At 42.8% G+C, this 16,786-nt stretch overlaps 22 non-coding genes and 5 pseudogenes across 22 annotated transcripts; all 27 read left to right on the forward strand.

The window, feature by feature from the left end:
- Window positions 1-375: 375 nt before the first annotated feature.
- LOC136948367 (small nucleolar RNA U3) lies at window positions 376-576 on the forward strand (annotated as a pseudogene).
- Window positions 577-982: 406 nt separating this feature from the next.
- Window positions 983-1,194, forward strand: LOC136948442 (small nucleolar RNA U3). The gene has a single exon (XR_010877302.1). It is a non-coding gene; the product is annotated as a small nucleolar RNA U3 (small nucleolar RNA).
- Window positions 1,195-1,600: 406 nt separating this feature from the next.
- On the forward strand, window positions 1,601-1,812 carry LOC136948443 (small nucleolar RNA U3). The gene has a single exon (XR_010877303.1). It is a non-coding gene; the product is annotated as a small nucleolar RNA U3 (small nucleolar RNA).
- Window positions 1,813-2,218: 406 nt separating this feature from the next.
- Window positions 2,219-2,423, forward strand: LOC136948493 (small nucleolar RNA U3; annotated as a pseudogene).
- Window positions 2,424-2,829: 406 nt separating this feature from the next.
- LOC136948334 (small nucleolar RNA U3) lies at window positions 2,830-3,041 on the forward strand. Its single transcript, XR_010877205.1, has one exon. It is a non-coding gene; the product is annotated as a small nucleolar RNA U3 (small nucleolar RNA).
- A 406-nt stretch (window positions 3,042-3,447) lies between these two features.
- Window positions 3,448-3,659, forward strand: LOC136948230 (small nucleolar RNA U3). Its single transcript, XR_010877107.1, has one exon. It is a non-coding gene; the product is annotated as a small nucleolar RNA U3 (small nucleolar RNA).
- A 406-nt stretch (window positions 3,660-4,065) lies between these two features.
- On the forward strand, window positions 4,066-4,277 carry LOC136948231 (small nucleolar RNA U3). Its single transcript, XR_010877108.1, has one exon. It is a non-coding gene; the product is annotated as a small nucleolar RNA U3 (small nucleolar RNA).
- A 404-nt stretch (window positions 4,278-4,681) lies between these two features.
- On the forward strand, window positions 4,682-4,887 carry LOC136948353 (small nucleolar RNA U3). Its single transcript, XR_010877224.1, has one exon. It is a non-coding gene; the product is annotated as a small nucleolar RNA U3 (small nucleolar RNA).
- A 406-nt stretch (window positions 4,888-5,293) lies between these two features.
- On the forward strand, window positions 5,294-5,505 carry LOC136948309 (small nucleolar RNA U3). Its single transcript, XR_010877181.1, has one exon. It is a non-coding gene; the product is annotated as a small nucleolar RNA U3 (small nucleolar RNA).
- Window positions 5,506-5,909: 404 nt separating this feature from the next.
- LOC136948296 (small nucleolar RNA U3) lies at window positions 5,910-6,115 on the forward strand. The gene has a single exon (XR_010877169.1). It is a non-coding gene; the product is annotated as a small nucleolar RNA U3 (small nucleolar RNA).
- A 407-nt stretch (window positions 6,116-6,522) lies between these two features.
- LOC136948396 (small nucleolar RNA U3) lies at window positions 6,523-6,734 on the forward strand. Its single transcript, XR_010877263.1, has one exon. It is a non-coding gene; the product is annotated as a small nucleolar RNA U3 (small nucleolar RNA).
- Window positions 6,735-7,140: 406 nt separating this feature from the next.
- LOC136948609 (small nucleolar RNA U3) lies at window positions 7,141-7,352 on the forward strand. Its single transcript, XR_010877377.1, has one exon. It is a non-coding gene; the product is annotated as a small nucleolar RNA U3 (small nucleolar RNA).
- Window positions 7,353-7,756: 404 nt separating this feature from the next.
- LOC136948270 (small nucleolar RNA U3) lies at window positions 7,757-7,962 on the forward strand. The gene has a single exon (XR_010877145.1). It is a non-coding gene; the product is annotated as a small nucleolar RNA U3 (small nucleolar RNA).
- Window positions 7,963-8,368: 406 nt separating this feature from the next.
- On the forward strand, window positions 8,369-8,580 carry LOC136948300 (small nucleolar RNA U3). Its single transcript, XR_010877173.1, has one exon. It is a non-coding gene; the product is annotated as a small nucleolar RNA U3 (small nucleolar RNA).
- Window positions 8,581-8,986: 406 nt separating this feature from the next.
- LOC136948610 (small nucleolar RNA U3) lies at window positions 8,987-9,198 on the forward strand. The gene has a single exon (XR_010877378.1). It is a non-coding gene; the product is annotated as a small nucleolar RNA U3 (small nucleolar RNA).
- A 404-nt stretch (window positions 9,199-9,602) lies between these two features.
- Window positions 9,603-9,808, forward strand: LOC136948407 (small nucleolar RNA U3). Its single transcript, XR_010877273.1, has one exon. It is a non-coding gene; the product is annotated as a small nucleolar RNA U3 (small nucleolar RNA).
- Window positions 9,809-10,214: 406 nt separating this feature from the next.
- LOC136948560 (small nucleolar RNA U3) lies at window positions 10,215-10,416 on the forward strand (annotated as a pseudogene).
- Window positions 10,417-10,777: 361 nt separating this feature from the next.
- Window positions 10,778-10,989, forward strand: LOC136948176 (small nucleolar RNA U3). The gene has a single exon (XR_010877057.1). It is a non-coding gene; the product is annotated as a small nucleolar RNA U3 (small nucleolar RNA).
- A 404-nt stretch (window positions 10,990-11,393) lies between these two features.
- Window positions 11,394-11,605, forward strand: LOC136948398 (small nucleolar RNA U3). The gene has a single exon (XR_010877265.1). It is a non-coding gene; the product is annotated as a small nucleolar RNA U3 (small nucleolar RNA).
- A 406-nt stretch (window positions 11,606-12,011) lies between these two features.
- LOC136948228 (small nucleolar RNA U3) lies at window positions 12,012-12,223 on the forward strand. The gene has a single exon (XR_010877105.1). It is a non-coding gene; the product is annotated as a small nucleolar RNA U3 (small nucleolar RNA).
- Window positions 12,224-12,629: 406 nt separating this feature from the next.
- On the forward strand, window positions 12,630-12,834 carry LOC136948494 (small nucleolar RNA U3; annotated as a pseudogene).
- Window positions 12,835-13,240: 406 nt separating this feature from the next.
- On the forward strand, window positions 13,241-13,452 carry LOC136948335 (small nucleolar RNA U3). Its single transcript, XR_010877206.1, has one exon. It is a non-coding gene; the product is annotated as a small nucleolar RNA U3 (small nucleolar RNA).
- A 406-nt stretch (window positions 13,453-13,858) lies between these two features.
- Window positions 13,859-14,070, forward strand: LOC136948232 (small nucleolar RNA U3). The gene has a single exon (XR_010877109.1). It is a non-coding gene; the product is annotated as a small nucleolar RNA U3 (small nucleolar RNA).
- A 406-nt stretch (window positions 14,071-14,476) lies between these two features.
- LOC136948262 (small nucleolar RNA U3) lies at window positions 14,477-14,688 on the forward strand. Its single transcript, XR_010877137.1, has one exon. It is a non-coding gene; the product is annotated as a small nucleolar RNA U3 (small nucleolar RNA).
- Window positions 14,689-15,092: 404 nt separating this feature from the next.
- On the forward strand, window positions 15,093-15,304 carry LOC136948416 (small nucleolar RNA U3). The gene has a single exon (XR_010877281.1). It is a non-coding gene; the product is annotated as a small nucleolar RNA U3 (small nucleolar RNA).
- A 406-nt stretch (window positions 15,305-15,710) lies between these two features.
- Window positions 15,711-15,867, forward strand: LOC136948579 (small nucleolar RNA U3; annotated as a pseudogene).
- A 404-nt stretch (window positions 15,868-16,271) lies between these two features.
- Window positions 16,272-16,483, forward strand: LOC136948344 (small nucleolar RNA U3). The gene has a single exon (XR_010877215.1). It is a non-coding gene; the product is annotated as a small nucleolar RNA U3 (small nucleolar RNA).
- Window positions 16,484-16,786: the final 303 nt, after the last annotated feature.

Here is a 16,786-nt window from a genome sequence, read left to right on the forward strand (position 1 = left end):
CACAGTAATGTTTGCATCTGTCTCATGATGCGCTGGACTGTGCGATTTGCAACACTGCAGGGATGTGGAGGGAGTGCAACAACGGCCTTGATGTTGATCAATACTTAGATCCGTGCCAAGTTTAGCTGAATTTGGTTCTCTCTATGCAAGGAATCCACGGATACAAATGAACAACTTAGTTCTCTATGCAACGTTTTGTCATGTGTAAGATATCAGAACTCTTCATGAAATGTCTGACCAAGAGACACGTTCCACGTGTCGCAGCTTTAGCATAATTGATTGTTACAGGTGTCGACCATTCAATTGGCTTTGGAACCCAGTGGTGCGTATGTGCTCCTCAAGATATAAAGCCAGGTTGTTCCCAGTCCAACAACCAAGACTATACTTTCAGGGATCATTTCTATAGTTTGTTTATGAGAAATGTATTTGTAAGGAGTGGTCTCTCTATCCATGATGAAGATGCAGATGTTTCTTTCAGAGCAGGAATCTGGTGGAAAGGTGTGGCTGTGTTCACTGTCCTACCACCATTGATGACTGTTCCAAGTTCTTGGATGAAAGGATCATGTTCTGAGTGGATTTACATTGATTGTTCAAGCAAAGTCAGTCACAGTAATGTTTGCATCTGTCTCATGATGCGCTGGACTGTGCTATTTACGACACTGCTGGGATGTGGAGGGAGTGCAACAACGGCCTTGATGTTGATCAATACTTAGATCCGTGCCAAGTTTAGCTGAATTTGGTTCTCTCTATGCAAGGAATCCACAGATACAAATGAACAATTTAGTTCTCTATGCAAAATTTTGTCATGTGGAAGATTTCAGAACTCTGCCTGAAATGTCTTTGACCAAGAGACACATTCCACGTGTCGCGGCTTTAGCATAATTGATTGTTACAGATGCCGACCGTTCAATTGGCTTTGGAACCCAGTGGTGCGTATGTGCTCCTCAAGATATAAAGCCAGGTTGTTCCCAGTCCAACAACCAAGACTATACTTTCAGGGATAATTTCTATAGTTTGTTTTTGTAAAATGTGTTTTTAAGGCGTGGTCTCACTATCCATGATGAAGATGCAGATGTTCCTTTCTGAGCAGGAATCTGGTGGAAAGGTGTGGCTGTGTTCACTGTCCTACCACCATTGATGACTGTTCCAAGTTCTTGAATGGAATTTGGACGAAAGGATCATGTTCTGAGTGTATTTACATTGATTGTTCAAGCAAAGTCAGTCACAGTAATGTTTGCATCTGTCTCATGATGCGCTGGACTGTGCAATTGACGACACTGCTGGGATGTGGAGGGAGTGCAACAACGGCCTTGATTTTGTTCAATACTTATATCCGTGCCAAGTTTAGCTGAATTTGGTTCTCTCTATGCAAGGAATCCACGGATACAAATGAACAACTTAGTTCTCTATGTAACGTTTTGTCATGTGGAAGATTTCAGAACTCTGCGTGAAATGTCTTTGACCAAGAGACACGTTCCACGTGTCGTAGCTTTAGCATAATTGATTGTTACAGATGTCGACCGTTCAATTGGCTTTGGAACCCAGTGGTGCGTATGTGCTCCTCAAGATATAAAGCCAGGTTGTTCCCAGTCCAACAACCAAGACTATACTTTCAGGGATAATTTCTATAGTTTGTTTTTGTAAAATGTGTTTTTAAGGCGTGGTCTCACTATCCATGATGAAGATGCAGATGTTCCTTTCTGAGCAGGAATCTGGTGGAAAGGTGTGGCTGTGTTCACTGTCCTACCACCATTGATGACTGTTCCAAGTTCTTGAATGGAATTTGGACGAAAGGATCATGTTCTGAGTGTATTTACATTGATTGTTCAAGCAAAGTCAGTCACAGTAATGTTTGCATCTGTCTCATGATGCGCTGGACTGTGCAATTGACGACACTGCTGGGATGTGGAAGGAGTGCAACAACGGCCTTGATTTTGTTCAATACTTATATCCGTGCCAAGTTTAGCTGAATTTGGTTCTCTCTATGCAAGGAATCCACGGATACAAATGAACAACTTAGTTCTCTATGTAACGTTTTGTCATGTGGAAGATTTCAGAACTCTGCGTGAAATGTCTTTGACCAAGAGACACGTTCCACGTGTCGTAGCTTTAGCATAATTGATTGTTACAGATGTCGACCGTTCAATTGGCTTTGGAACCCAGTGGTGCGTATGTGCTCCTCAAGATATAAAGCCAGGTTGTTCCCAGTCCAACAACCAAGACTATACTTTCAGGGATCATTTCTATAGTTTGTTTTTGAGAAATGTGTTTCTAAGGAGTGGTCTCACTATCCATGATGAAGATGCAGATGTTCCTTTCTGAGCAGGAATCTGGTGGAAAGGTGTGGCTGTGTTCACTGTCCTACCACTATTGATGACTATTCTTGAATGGAACTTGGACGAAAGGATCATGTTCTGAGTGGATTTACATTGATTGTTCAAGCAAAGTCAGTCACAGTAATGTTTGCATCTGTCTCATGATGCGCTGGACTGTGCTATTTACGACACTGCTGGGATGTGGAGGGAGTGCAACAACGGCCTTGATGTTGATAAATACTTAGATCCGTGCCAAGTTTAGCTGAATTTGGTTCTCTCTATGCAAGGAATCCACGGATACAAATGAACAATTTAGTTCTCTATGCAAAATTTTGTCATGTGGAAGATTTCAGAACTCTGCCTGAAATGTCTTTGACCAAGAGACACATTCCACGTGTCGCGGCTTTAGCATAATTGATTGTTACAGATGCCGACCGTTCAATTGGCTTTGGAACCCAGTGGTGCGTATGTGCTCCTCAAGATATAAAGCCAGGTTGTTCCCAGTCCAACAACCAAGACTATACTTTCAGGGATAATTTCTATAGTTTGTTTTTGTAAAATGTGTTTTTAAGGCGTGGTCTTACTATCCATGATGAAGATGCAGATGTTCCTTTCTGAGCAGGAATCTGGTGGAAAGGTGTGGCTGTGTTCACTGTCCTACCACCATTGAGGACTGTTCCAAGTTCTTGAATGGAACTTGGACGAAAGGATCATGTTCTGAGTGGATTTACATTGATTGTTCAAGCAAAGACAGTCACAGTAATGTTTGCATCTGTCTCATGATGCGCTGGACTGTGCAATTGACGACACTGCTGGGATGTGGAGGGAGTGCAACAACGGCCTTGATGTTGATCAATACTTATATCCGTGCCAAGTTTAGCTGAATTTGGTTCTCTCTATGCAAGGAATCCACGGATACAAATGAACAACTTAGTTCTCTATGTAACGTTTTGTCATGTGGAAGATTTCAGAACTCTGCGGGAAATGTCTTTGACCAAGAGACACGTTCCACGTGTCGTAGCTTTAGCATAATTGATTGTTACAGGTGTCGACCATTCAATTGGCTTTGGAACCCAGTGGTGCGTATGTGCTCCTCGAGATATAAAGCCAGGTTGTTCCCAGTCCAACAACCAAGACTATACTTTCAGGGATCATTTCTATAGTTTGTTTTTGAGAAATGTGTTTCTAAGGAGTGGTCTCACTATCCATGATGAAGATGCAGATGTTCCTTTCTGAGCAGGAATCTGGTGGAAAGGTGTGGCTGTGTTCACTGTCCTACCACCATTGATGACTGTTCCAAGTTCTTGAATGGAACTTGGACGAGAGGATCATGTTCTGAGTGGATTTACATTGATTGTTCAAGCAAAGTCAGTCACAGTAATGTTTGCATCTGTCTCATGATGCGCTGGACTGTGCGATTTGCGACACTGCTGGGATGTGGAGGGATTGCAACAACGGCCTTGATGTTGATTAATACTTAGATCCGTGCCAAGTTTAGCTGAATTTGGTTCTCTCTATGCAAGGAATCCACGGATACAAATGAACAATTTAGTTCTCTATGCAACGTTTTGTCATGTGGAAGATTTCAGAACTCTGCGGGAAATGTCTTTGACCAAGAGACACGTTCCACGTGTCGTAGCTTTAGCATAATTGATTGTTACAGGTGTCGACCATTCAATTGGCTTTGGAACCCAGTGGTGCGTATGTGCTCCTCGAGATATAAAGCCAGGTTGTTCCCAGTCCAACAACCAAGACTATACTTTCAGGGATCATTTCTATAGTTTGTTTTTGAGAAATGTGTTTCTAAGGAGTGGTCTCACTATCCATGATGAAGATGCAGATGTTCCTTTCTGAGCAGGAATCTGGTGGAAAGGTGTGGCTGTGTTCACTGTCCTACCACCATTGATGACTGTTCCAAGTTCTTGAATGGAACTTGGACGAGAGGATCATGTTCTGAGTGGATTTACATTGATTGTTCAAGCAAAGTCAGTCACAGTAATGTTTGCATCTGTCTCATGATGCGCTGGACTGTGCGATTTGCGACACTGCTGGGATGTGGAGGGATTGCAACAACGGCCTTGATGTTGATTAATACTTAGATCCGTGCCAAGTTTAGCTGAATTTGGTTCTCTCTATGCAAGGAATCCACGGATACAAATGAACAATTTAGTTCTCTATGCAACGTTTTGTCATGTGGAAGATTTCAGAACTCTGCGTGAAATGTCTGACCAAGAGACACGTTCCACGTGTCGCAGCTTTAGCATAATTGATTGTTACAGGTGTCGACCATTCAATTGGCTTTGGAACCCAGTGGTGCGTATGTGCTCCTCATGATATAAAGCCAGGTTGTTCCCAGTCTAACAACCAAGACTATACTTTCAGGGATCATTTCTATAGTTCGTTTTTGTGAAATGTGTTTCTAAGGCGTGGTCTCACTATCCATGATGAAGATGTTCCTTTCTGAGCAGGAATCTGGTGGAAAGGTGTGGCTGTGTTCACTGTTCTACCACCATTGATGACTGTTCCAAGTTCTTGAATGGAACTTGGACGAAAGGATCATGTTCTGAGTGGATTTACATTGATTGTTCAAGCAAAGTCAGTCACAGTAATGTTTACATCTGTCTCATGATGCGCTGGACTGTGCAATTGACGACACTGCTGGGATGTGGAGGGAGTGCAACAACGGCCTTGATGTTGATCAATACTTATATCCGTGCCAAGTTTAGCTGAATTTGGTTCTCTCTATGCAAGGAATCCACGGATACAAATGAACAACTTAATTCTCTATGTAACGTTTTGTCATGTAGAAGATTTCAGAACTCTGCGGGAAATGTCTTTGACCAAGAGACACGTTCCACGTGTCGTAGCTTTAGCATAATTGATTGTTACAGGTGTCGACCATTCAATTGGCTTTGGAACCCAGTGGTGCGTATGTGCTCCTCGAGATATAAAGCCAGGTTGTTCCCAGTCCAACAATTAAGACTATACTTTCAGATATCATTTCTATAGTTTGTTTTTGAGAAATGTGTTTCTAAGGAGTGGTCTCACTATCCATGATGAAGATGCAGATGTTCCTTTCTGAGCAGGAATCTGGTGGAAAGGTGTGGCTGTGTTCACTGTCTTACCACCATTGATGACTGTTCCAAGTTCTTGAATGGAACTTGGACGAGAGGATCATGTTCTGAGTGGATTTACATTGATTGTTCAAGCAAAGTCAGTCACAGTAATGTTTGCATCTGTCTCATGATGCGCTGGACTGTGCGATTTGCGACACTGCTGGGATGTGGAGGGATTGCAACAACGGCCTTGATGTTGATTAATACTTAGATCCGTGCCAAGTTTAGCTGAATTTGGTTCTCTCTATGCAAGGAATCCACGGATACAAATGAACAATTTAGTTCTCTATGCAACGTTTTGTCATGTGGAAGATTTCAGAACTCTGCGTGAAATGTCTGACCAAGAGACACGTTCCACGTGTCGCAGCTTTAGCATAATTGATTGTTACAGGTGTCGACCATTCAATTGGCTTTGGAACCCAGTGGTGCGTATGTGCTCCTCATGATATAAAGCCAGGTTGTTCCCAGTCTAGCAACCAAGACTATACTTTCAGGGATCATCTCTATAGTTTGTTTTTGTGAAATGTGTTTCTAAGGCGTGGTCTCACTATCCATGATGAAGATGTTCCTTTCTGAGCAGGAATCTGGTGGGAAGGTGTGGCTGTGTTCACTGTCCTACCACCATTGATGACTGTTCCAAGTTCCTGAATGGAACTTGGACGAAAGGATCATGTTCTGAGTGGATTTACATTGATTGTTCAAGCAAAGTCAGTCACAGTAATGTTTGCATCTGTCTCATGATGCGCTGGACTGTGCTATTTACGACACTGCTGGGATGTGGAGGGAGTGCAACAACGGCCTTGATGTTGATCAATACTTATATCCGTGCCAAGTTTAGCTGAATTTGGTTCTCTCTATGCAAGGAATCCACGGATACAAATGAACAATTTAGTTCTATATGCAAAATTTTGTCATGTGGAAGTTTTCAGAACTCTGCCTGAAATGTCTTTGACCAAGAGACACATTTCACGTGTCGCGGCTTTAGCTTAATTGATTGTTACAGATGTCGACCATTCAATTGGCTTTGGAACCCAGGTGGTGCGTATGTGCTCCTCAAGATATAAAGCCAGGTTGTTCCCAGTCCAACAACCAACACTATACTTTCAGGGATTATTTCTATAGTTTGTTTTTGAGAAATGTGTTTCTAAGGAGTGGTCTCACTATCCATGATGAAGATGCAGATGTTCCTTTCTGAGCAGGAATCTGGTGGAAAGGTGTGGCTGTGTTCACTGTCCTACCACCATTGAGGACTGTTCCAAGTTCTTGAATGGAACTTGGACGAAAGGATCATGTTCTGAGTGGATTTACATTGTTTGTTCAAGCAAAGTCAGTCACAGTAATGTTTGCATCTGTCTCATGATGCGCTGGACTGTGCAATTGACGAAACTGCTGGGATGTGGAGGGAGTGCAACAACGGCCTTGATGTTGATCAATACTTATATCCGTGCCAAGTTTAGCTGAATTTGGTTCTCTCCATGCAAGGAATCCACGGATACAAATGAACAACTTAGTTCTCTATGTAACGTTTTGTCATGTGGAAGATTTCAGAACTCTGCGGGAAATGTCTTTGACCAAGAGACACGTTCCACGTGTCGTAGCTTTAGCATAATTGATTGTTACAGGTGTCGACCATTCAATTGGCTTTGGAACCCAGTGGTGCGTATGCGCTCCTCGAGATATAAAGCCAGGTTGTTCCCAGTCCAACAACCAAGACTATACTTTCAGGGATCATTTCTATAGTTTGTTTTTGAGAAATGTGTTTCTAAGGAGTGGTCTCACTATCCATGATGAAGATGCAGATGTTCCTTTCTGAGCAGGAATCTGGTGGAAAGGTGTGGCTGTGTTCACTGTCCTGCCACCATTGATGACTGTTCCAAGTTCTTAAATGGAACTTGGACGAAAGGATCATGTTCTGAGTGGATTTACATTGATTGTTCAAGCAAAGTCAGTCACAGTAATGTTTGCATCTGTCTCATGATGCGCTGGACTGTGCGATTTGCGACACTGCTGGGATGTGGAGGGATTGCAACAACGGCCTTGATGTTGATTAATACTTAGATCCGTGCCATGTTTAGCTGAATTTGGTTCTCTCTATGCAAGGAATCCACGGATACAAATGAACAATTTAGTTCTCTATGCAACGTTTTGTCATGTGGAAGATTTCAGAACTCTGCGTGAAATGTCTGACCAAGAGACACGTTCCACGTGTCGCAGCTTTAGCATAATTGATTGTTACAGGTGTCGACCATTCAATTGGCTTTGGAACCCAGTGGTGCGTATGTGCTCCTCATGATATAAAGCCAGGTTGTTCCCAGTCTAATAACCAAGACTATACTTTCAGGGATCATTTCTATAGTTTGTTTTTGTGAAATGTGTTTCTAAGGCGTGGTCTCACCATCCATGATGAAGATGTTCCTTTCTGAGCAGGAATCTGGTGGAAAGGTGTGGCTGTGTTCACTGTCCTACCACCATTGATGACTGTTCCAAGTTCTTGAATGGAACTTGGACGAAAGGATCATGTTCTGAGTGGATTTACATTGATTGTTCAAGCAAAGTCAGTCACAGTAATGTTTGCATCCGTCTCATGATGCGCTGGACTGTGCGATTTGCGACACTGCTGGGATGTGGAGGGATTGCAACAACGGCCTTGATGTTGATCAATACTTAGATCCGTGCCAAGTTTAGCTGAATTTGGTTCTCTCTATGCAAGGAATCCACGAATACAAATGAACAACTTAGTTCTCTATGCAAAAGTTTGTCATGTGGAAGATTTCAGAACTCTGCCTGAAATGTCTTTGACTAAGAGACACATTCCACGTGTCGCGGCTTTAGCATAATTGATTGTTACAGATGTCGACCGTTCAATTGGCTTTGGAACCCAGTGGTGCGTATGTGCTCCTCAAGATATAAAGCCAGGTTGTTCCCAGTCCAATAACCAAGATTATACTTTCAGGGATCATTTCTATAGTTTGTTTTTGAGAAATGTGTTTCTAAGGAGTGGTCTCACTATCCATGATGAAGATGCAAATGTTCCTTACTGAGCAGGAATCTGGTGGAAAGGTGTGGCTGTGTTCACTGTCCTACCACCATTGAGGACTGTTCCAAGTTCTTGAATGGAACTTGGACGAAAGGATCATGTTCTGAGTGGATTTACATTGTTTGTTCAAGCAAAGTCAGTCACAGTAATGTTTGCATCTGTCTCATGATGCGCTGGACTGTGCAATTGACGAAACTGCTGGGATGTGGAGGGAGTGCAACAACGGCCTTGATGTTGATCAATACTTATATCCGTGCCAAGTTTAGCTGAATTTGGTTCTCTCCATGCAAGGAATCCACGGATACAAATGAACAACTTAGTTCTCTATGTAACGTTTTGTCATGTGGAAGATTTCAGAACTCTGCGGGAAATGTCTTTGACCAAGAGACACGTTCCACGTGTCGTAGCTTTAGCATAATTGATTGTTACAGGTGTCGACCATTCAATTGGCTTTGGAACCCAGTGGTGCGTATGCGCTCCTCGAGATATAAAGCCAGGTTGTTCCCAGTCCAACAACCAAGACTATACTTTCAGGGATCATTTCTATAGTTTGTTTTTGAGAAATGTGTTTCTAAGGAGTGGTCTCACTATCCATGATGAAGATGCAGATGTTCCTTTCTGAGCAGGAATCTGGTGGAAAGGTGTGGCTGTGTTCACTGTCCTGCCACCATTGATGACTGTTCCAAGTTCTTAAATGGAACTTGGACGAAAGGATCATGTTCTGAGTGGATTTACATTGATTGTTCAAGCAAAGTCAGTCACAGTAATGTTTGCATCTGTCTCATGATGCGCTGGACTGTGCGATTTGCGACACTGCTGGGATGTGGAGGGATTGCAACAACGGCCTTGATGTTGATTAATACTTAGATCCGTGCCATGTTTAGCTGAATTTGGTTCTCTCTATGCAAGGAATCCACGGATACAAATGAACAATTTAGTTCTCTATGCAACGTTTTGTCATGTGGAAGATTTCAGAACTCTGCGTGAAATGTCTGACCAAGAGACACGTTCCACGTGTCGCAGCTTTAGCATAATTGATTGTTACAGGTGTCGACCATTCAATTGGCTTTGGAACCCAGTGGTGCGTATGTGCTCCTCATGATATAAAGCCAGGTTGTTCCCAGTCTAATAACCAAGACTATACTTTCAGGGATCATTTCTATAGTTTGTTTTTGTGAAATGTGTTTCTAAGGCGTGGTCTCACCATCCATGATGAAGATGTTCCTTTCTGAGCAGGAATCTGGTGGAAAGGTGTGGCTGTGTTCACTGTCCTACCACGATTGATGACTGTTCCAAGTTCTTGAATGGAACTTGGACGAAAGGATCATGTTCTGAGTGGATTTACATTGATTGTTCAAGCAAAGTCAGTCACAGTAATGTTTGCATCCGTCTCATGATGCGCTGGACTGTGCGATTTGCGGCACTGCTGGGATGTGGAGGGATTGCAACAACGGCCTTGATGTTGATCAATACTTAGATCCGTGCCAAGTTTAGCTGAATTTGGTTCTCTCTATGCAAGGAATCCACGAATACAAATGAACAACTTAGTTCTCTATGCAAAAGTTTGTCATGTGGAAGATTTCAGAACTCTGCCTGAAATGTCTTTGACTAAGAGACACATTCCACGTGTCGCGGCTTTAGCATAATTGATTGTTACAGATGTCGACCGTTCAATTGGCTTTGGAACCCAGTGGTGCGTATGTGCTCCTCAAGATATAAAGCCAGGTTGTTCCCAGTCCAATAACCAAGATTATACTTTCAGGGATCATTTCTATAGTTTGTTTTTGAGAAATGTGTTTCTAAGGAGTGGTCTCACTATCCATGATGAAGATGCAAATGTTCCTTACTGAGCAGGAATCTGGTGGAAAGGTGTGGCTGTGTTCACTGTCCTATTCTGAGTGTATTTACATTGATTGTTCAAGCAAAGTCAGGCACAGTAATGTTTGCATCTGTCTCATGATGCGCTGGACTGTGCAATTGACGACACTGCTGGGATGTGGAAGGAGTGCAACAACGGCCTTGATTTTGTTCAATACTTATATCCGTGCCAAGTTTAGCTGAATTTGGTTCTCTCTATGCAAGGAATCCACGGATACAAATGAACAACTTAGTTCTCTATGTAACGTTTTGTCATGTGGAAGATTTCAGAACTCTGCGTGAAATGTCTTTGACCAAGAGACACGTTCCACGTGTCGTAGCTTTAGCATAATTGATTGTTACAGATGTCGACCGTTCAATTGGCTTTGGAACCCAGTGGTGCGTATGTGCTCCTCAAGATATAAAGCCAGGTTGTTCCCAGTCCAACAACCAAGACTATACTTTCAGGGATCATTTCTATAGTTTGTTTTTGTAAAATGTGTTTCTAAGGCGTGGTCTCACTATCCATGATGAAGATGCAGATGTTCCTTTCTGAGCAGGAATCTGGTGGAAAGGTGTGGCTGTGTTCACTGTCCTACCACCATTGATGACTGTTCCAAGTTCTTGAATGGAACTTGGACGAAAGGATCATGTTCTGAGTGGATTTACATTGATTGTTCAAGCAAAGTCAGTCACAGTAATGTTTGCATCTGTCTCATGATGCGCTGGACTGTGCGTTTTGCGACACTGCTGGGATGTGGAGGGAGTGCAACAACGGCCTTGATGTTGATCAATACTTAGATACGTGCCAAGTTTAGCTGAATATGGTTCTCTCTATGCAAGGAATCCACGGATACAAATGAACAACTTAGTTCTCTATGCAACGTTTTGTCATGTGGAAGATTTCAGAACTCTGCGTGAAATGTCTGACCAAGAGACACGTTCCACGTGTCGCAGCTTTAGCATAATTGATTGTTACAGGTGTCGACCATTCAATTGGCTTTGGAACCAGGTGGTGCGTATGTGCTCCTCAAGATATAAAGCCAGGTTGTTCCCAGTCCAACAACCAACACTATACTTTCAGGGATTATTTCTATAGTTTGTTTTTGAGAAATGTGTTTCTAAGGAGTGGTCTCACTATCCATGATGAAGATGCAGATGTTCCTTTCTGAGCAGGAATCTGGTGGAAAGGTGTGGCTGTGTTCACTGTCCTACCACCATTGAGGACTGTTCCAAGTTCTTGAATGGAACTTGGACGAAAGGATCATGTTCTGAGTGGATTTACATTGATTGTTCAAGCAAAGACAGTCACAGTAATGTTTGCATCTGTCTCATGATGCGCTGGACTGTGCAATTGACGACACTGCTGGGATGTGGAGGGAGTGCAACAACGGCCTTGATGTTGATCAATACTTATATCCGTGCCAAGTTTAGCTGAATTTGGTTCTCTCTATGCAAGGAATCCACGGATACAAATGAACAACTTAGTTCTCTATGTAACGTTTTGTCATGTGGAAGATTTCAGAACTCTGCGGGAAATGTCTTTGACCAAGAGACACGTTCCACGTGTCGTAGCTTTAGCATAATTGATTGTTACAGGTGTCGACCATTCAATTGGCTTTGGAACCCAGTGGTGCGTATGTGCTCCTCGAGATATAAAGCCAGGTTGTTCCCAGTCCAACAACCAAGACTATACTTTCAGGGATCATTTCTATAGTTTGTTTTTGAGAAATGTGTTTCTAAGGAGTGGTCTCACTATCCATGATGAGGATGCAGATGTTCCTTTCTGAGCAGGAATCTGGTGGAAAGGTGTGGCTGTGTTCACTGTCCTACCACCATTGATGACTGTTCCAAGTTCTTGAATGGAACTTGGACGAGAGGATCATGTTCTGAGTGGATTTACATTGATTGTTCAAGCAAAGTCAGTCACAGTAATGTTTGCATCTGTCTCATGATGCGCTGGACTGTGCGATTTGCGACACTGCTGGGATGTGGAGGGATTGCAACAACGGCCTTGATGTTGATTAATACTTAGATCCGTGCCAAGTTTAGCTGAATTTGGTTCTCTCTATGCAAGGAATCCACGGATACAAATGAACAATTTAGTTCTCTATGCAACGTTTTGTCATGTGGAAGATTTCAGAACTCTGCGGGAAATGTCTTTGACCAAGAGACACGTTCCACGTGTCGTAGCTTTAGCATAATTGATTGTTACAGGTGTCGACCATTCAATTGGCTTTGGAACCCAGTGGTGCGTATGTGCTCCTCGAGATATAAAGCCAGGTTGTTCCCAGTCCAACAACCAAGACTATACTTTCAGGGATCATTTCTATAGTTTGTTTTTGAGAAATGTGTTTCTAAGGAGTGGTCTCACTATCCATGATGAAGATGCAGATGTTCCTTTCTGAGCAGGAATCTGGTGGAAAGGTGTGGCTGTGTTCACTGTCCTACCACTATTGATGACTATTCTTGAATGGAACTTGGACGAAAGGATCATGTTCTGAGTGGATTTACATTGATTGTTCAAGCAAAGTCAGTCACAGTAATGTTTGCATCTGTCTCATGATGCGCTGGACTGTGCTATTTACGACACTGCTGGGATGTGGAGGGAGTGCAACAACGGCCTTGATGTTGATCAATACTTAGATCCGTGCCAAGTTTAGCTGAATTTGGTTCTCTCTATGCAAGGAATCCACGGATACAAATGAACAATTTAGTTCTCTATGCAAAATTTTGTCATGTGGAAGATTTCAGAACTCTGCCTGAAATGTCTTTGACCAAGAGACACATTCCACGTGTCGCGGCTTTAGCATAATTGATTGTTACAGATGCCGACCGTTCAATTGGCTTTGGAACCCAGTGGTGCGTATGTGCTCCTCAAGATATAAAGCCAGGTTGTTCCCAGTCCAACAACCAAGACTATACTTTCAGGGATAATTTCTATAGTTTGTTTTTGTAAAATGTGTTTTTAAGGCGTGGTCTTACTATCCATGATGAAGATGCAGATGTTCCTTTCTGAGCAGGAATCTGGTGGAAAGGTGTGGCTGTGTTCACTGTCCTACCACCATTGAGGACTGTTCCAAGTTCTTGAATGGAACTTGGACGAAAGGATCATGTTCTGAGTGGATTTACATTGATTGTTCAAGCAAAGACAGTCACAGTAATGTTTGCATCTGTCTCATGATGCGCTGGACTGTGCAATTGACGACACTGCTGGGATGTGGAGGGAGTGCAACAACGGCCTTGATGTTGATCAATACTTATATCCGTGCCAAGTTTAGCTGAATTTGGTTCTCTCTATGCAAGGAATCCACGGATACAAATGAACAACTTAGTTCTCTATGTAACGTTTTGTCATGTGGAAGATTTCAGAACTCTGCGGGAAATGTCTTTGACCAAGAGACACGTTCCACGTGTCGTAGCTTTAGCATAATTGATTGTTACAGGTGTCGACCATTCAATTGGCTTTGGAACCCAGTGGTGCGTATGTGCTCCTCGAGATATAAAGCCAGGTTGTTCCCAGTCCAACAACCAAGACTATACTTTCAGGGATCATTTCTATAGTTTGTTTTTGAGAAATGTGTTTCTAAGGAGTGGTCTCACTATCCATGATGAAGATGCAGATGTTCCTTTCTGAGCAGGAATCTGGTGGAAAGGTGTGGCTGTGTTCACTGTCCTACCACCATTGATGACTGTTCCAAGTTCTTGAATGGAACTTGGACGAGAGGATCATGTTCTGAGTGGATTTACATTGATTGTTCAAGCAAAGTCAGTCACAGTAATGTTTGCATCTGTCTCATGATGCGCTGGACTGTGCTATTTACGACACTGCTGGGATGTGGAGGGAGTGCAACAACGGCCTTGATGTTGATCAATACTTAGATCCGTGCCAAGTTTAGCTGAATTTGGTTCTCTCTATGCAAGGAATCCACGGATACAAATGAACAACTTAATTCTCTATGTAACGTTTTGTCATGTAGAAGATTTCAGAACTCTGCGGGAAATGTCTTTGACCAAGAGACACGTTCAACGTGTCGTAGCTTTAGCATAATTGATTGTTACAGGTGTCGACCATTCAATTGGCTTTGGAACCCAGTGGTGCGTATGTGCTCCTCGAGATATAAAGCCAGGTTGTTCCCAGTCCAACAACTAAGACTATACTTTCAGGGATCATTTCTATAGTTTGTTTTTGAGAAATGTGTTTCTATGGAGTGGTCTCACTATCCATGATGAAGATGCAGATGTTCCTTTCTGAGCAGGAATCTGGTGGAAAGGTGTGGCTGTGTTCACTGTCCTACCACCATTGATGACTGTTCCAAGTTCTTGAATGGAACTTGGACGAAAGGATCATGTTCTGACTGGATTTACATTGATTGTTCAAGCAAAGTCAGTCACAGTAATGTTTGCATCTGTCTCATGATGCGCTGGACTGTGCTATTTACGACACTGCTGGGATGTGGAGGGAGTGCAACAACGGCCTTGATGTTGATCAATACTTAGATCCGTGCCAAGTTTAGCTGAATTTGGTTCTCTCTATGGAAGGAATCCACGGATACAAATGAACAATTTGGTTCTCTATGCAACGTTTTGTCATGTGGAAGATTTCAGAACTCTGCGTGAAATGTCTGACCAAGAGACACATTCCACGTGTCGCAGCTTTAGCATAATTGATTGTTACAGGTGTCGACCATTCAATTGGCTTTGGAACCCAGTGGTGCGTATGTGCTCCTCAAGATATAAAGCCAGGTTGTTCCCAGTCCAACAACCAAGACTATACTTTCAGGGATAATTTCTATAGTTTGTTTTTGAGAAATGTGTCTCTAAGGAGTGGTCTCACTATCCATGATGAAGATGCAGATGTTCTTTTCAGAGCAGGAATCTGGTGGAAAGGTGTGGCTGTGTTCACTGTCCTACCCCCATTGATGACTGTTCCAAGGTCTTGAATGGAACTTGGACGAAAGGATCATGTTCTGAGTGGATTTACATTGATTGTTCAAGCAAAGTCAGTCACAGTAATGTTTGCATCCGTCTCATGATGCGCTGGACTGTGCGATTTGCGGCACTGCTGGGATGTGGAGGGATTGCAACAACGGCCTTGATGTTGATCAATACTTAGATCCGTGCCAAGTTTAGCTGAATTTGGTTCTCTCTATGCAAGGAATCCACGAATACAAATGAACAACTTAGTTCTCTATGCAAAAGTTTGTCATGTGGAAGATTTCAGAACTCTGCCTGAAATGTCTTTGACCAAGAGACACATTCCACGTGTCGCGGCTTTAGCATAATTGATTGTTACAGATGTCGACCGTTCAATTGGCTTTGGAACCCAGTGGTGCGTATGTGCTCCTCAAGATATAAAGCCAGGTTGTTCCCAGTCCAACAACCAAGATTATACTTTCAGAGATCATTTCTATAGTTTGTTTTTGAGAAATGTATTTCTAAGGAGTGGTCTCACTATCCATGATGAAGATGCAAATGTTCCTTACTGAGCAGGAATCTGGTGGAAAGGTGTGGCTGTGTTCACTGTCCTTTTCTGAGTGGATTTACATTGATTGTTCAAGCAAAGTCAGTCACAGTAATGTTTGCATCTGTCTCATGATGCGCTGGACTGTGCAATTGACGACACTGCTGGGATGTGGAGGGAGTGCAACAACGGCCTTGATGTTGATCAATACTTATATCCGTGCCAAGTTTAGCTGAATTTGGTTCTCTCTATGCAAGGAATCCACGGATACAAATGAACAACTTAGTTCTCTATGTAACATTTTGTCATGTGGAAGATTTCAGAACTCTGCGTGAAATGTCTGACCAAGAGACACATTCCACGTGTCGCAGCTTTAGCATAATTGATTGTTACAGGTGTCGACCATTCAATTGGCTTTGGAACCCAGTGGTGCGTATGCGCTCCTCGAGATATAAAGCCAGGTTGTTCCCAGTCCAACAACCAAGACTATACTTTCAGGGATCGTTTCTATAGTTTGTTTTTGAGAAATGTGTTTGTAAGGAGTGGTCTCACTATCCATGATGAAGATGCAGATGTTCTTTTCAGAGCAGGAATCTGGTGGAAAGGTGTGGCTGTGTTCACTGTCCTACCCCCATTGATGACTGTTCCAAGTTCTTGAATGGAACTTGGACGAAAGGATCATGTTCTGAGTGGATTTACATTGATTGTTCAAGCAAAGTCAGTCACAGTAATGTTTGCATCCGTCTCATGATGCGCTGGACTGTGCGATTTGCGGCACTGCTGGGATGTGGAGGGATTGCAACAACGGCCTTGATGTTGATCAATACTTAGATCCGTGCCAAGTTTAGCTGAATTTGGTTCTCTCTATGCAAGGAATCCACGAATACAAATGAACAACTTAGTTCTCTATGCAAAAGTTTGTCATGTGGAAGATTTCAGAACTCTGCCTGAAATGTCTTTGACCAAGAGACACATTCCACGTGTCGCGGCTTTAGCA

Source organism: Osmerus mordax, chromosome 8 (assembly GCF_038355195.1).
Source record: "Osmerus mordax isolate fOsmMor3 chromosome 8, fOsmMor3.pri, whole genome shotgun sequence".
NCBI lineage: Eukaryota > Metazoa > Chordata > Actinopteri > Osmeriformes > Osmeridae > Osmerus > Osmerus mordax.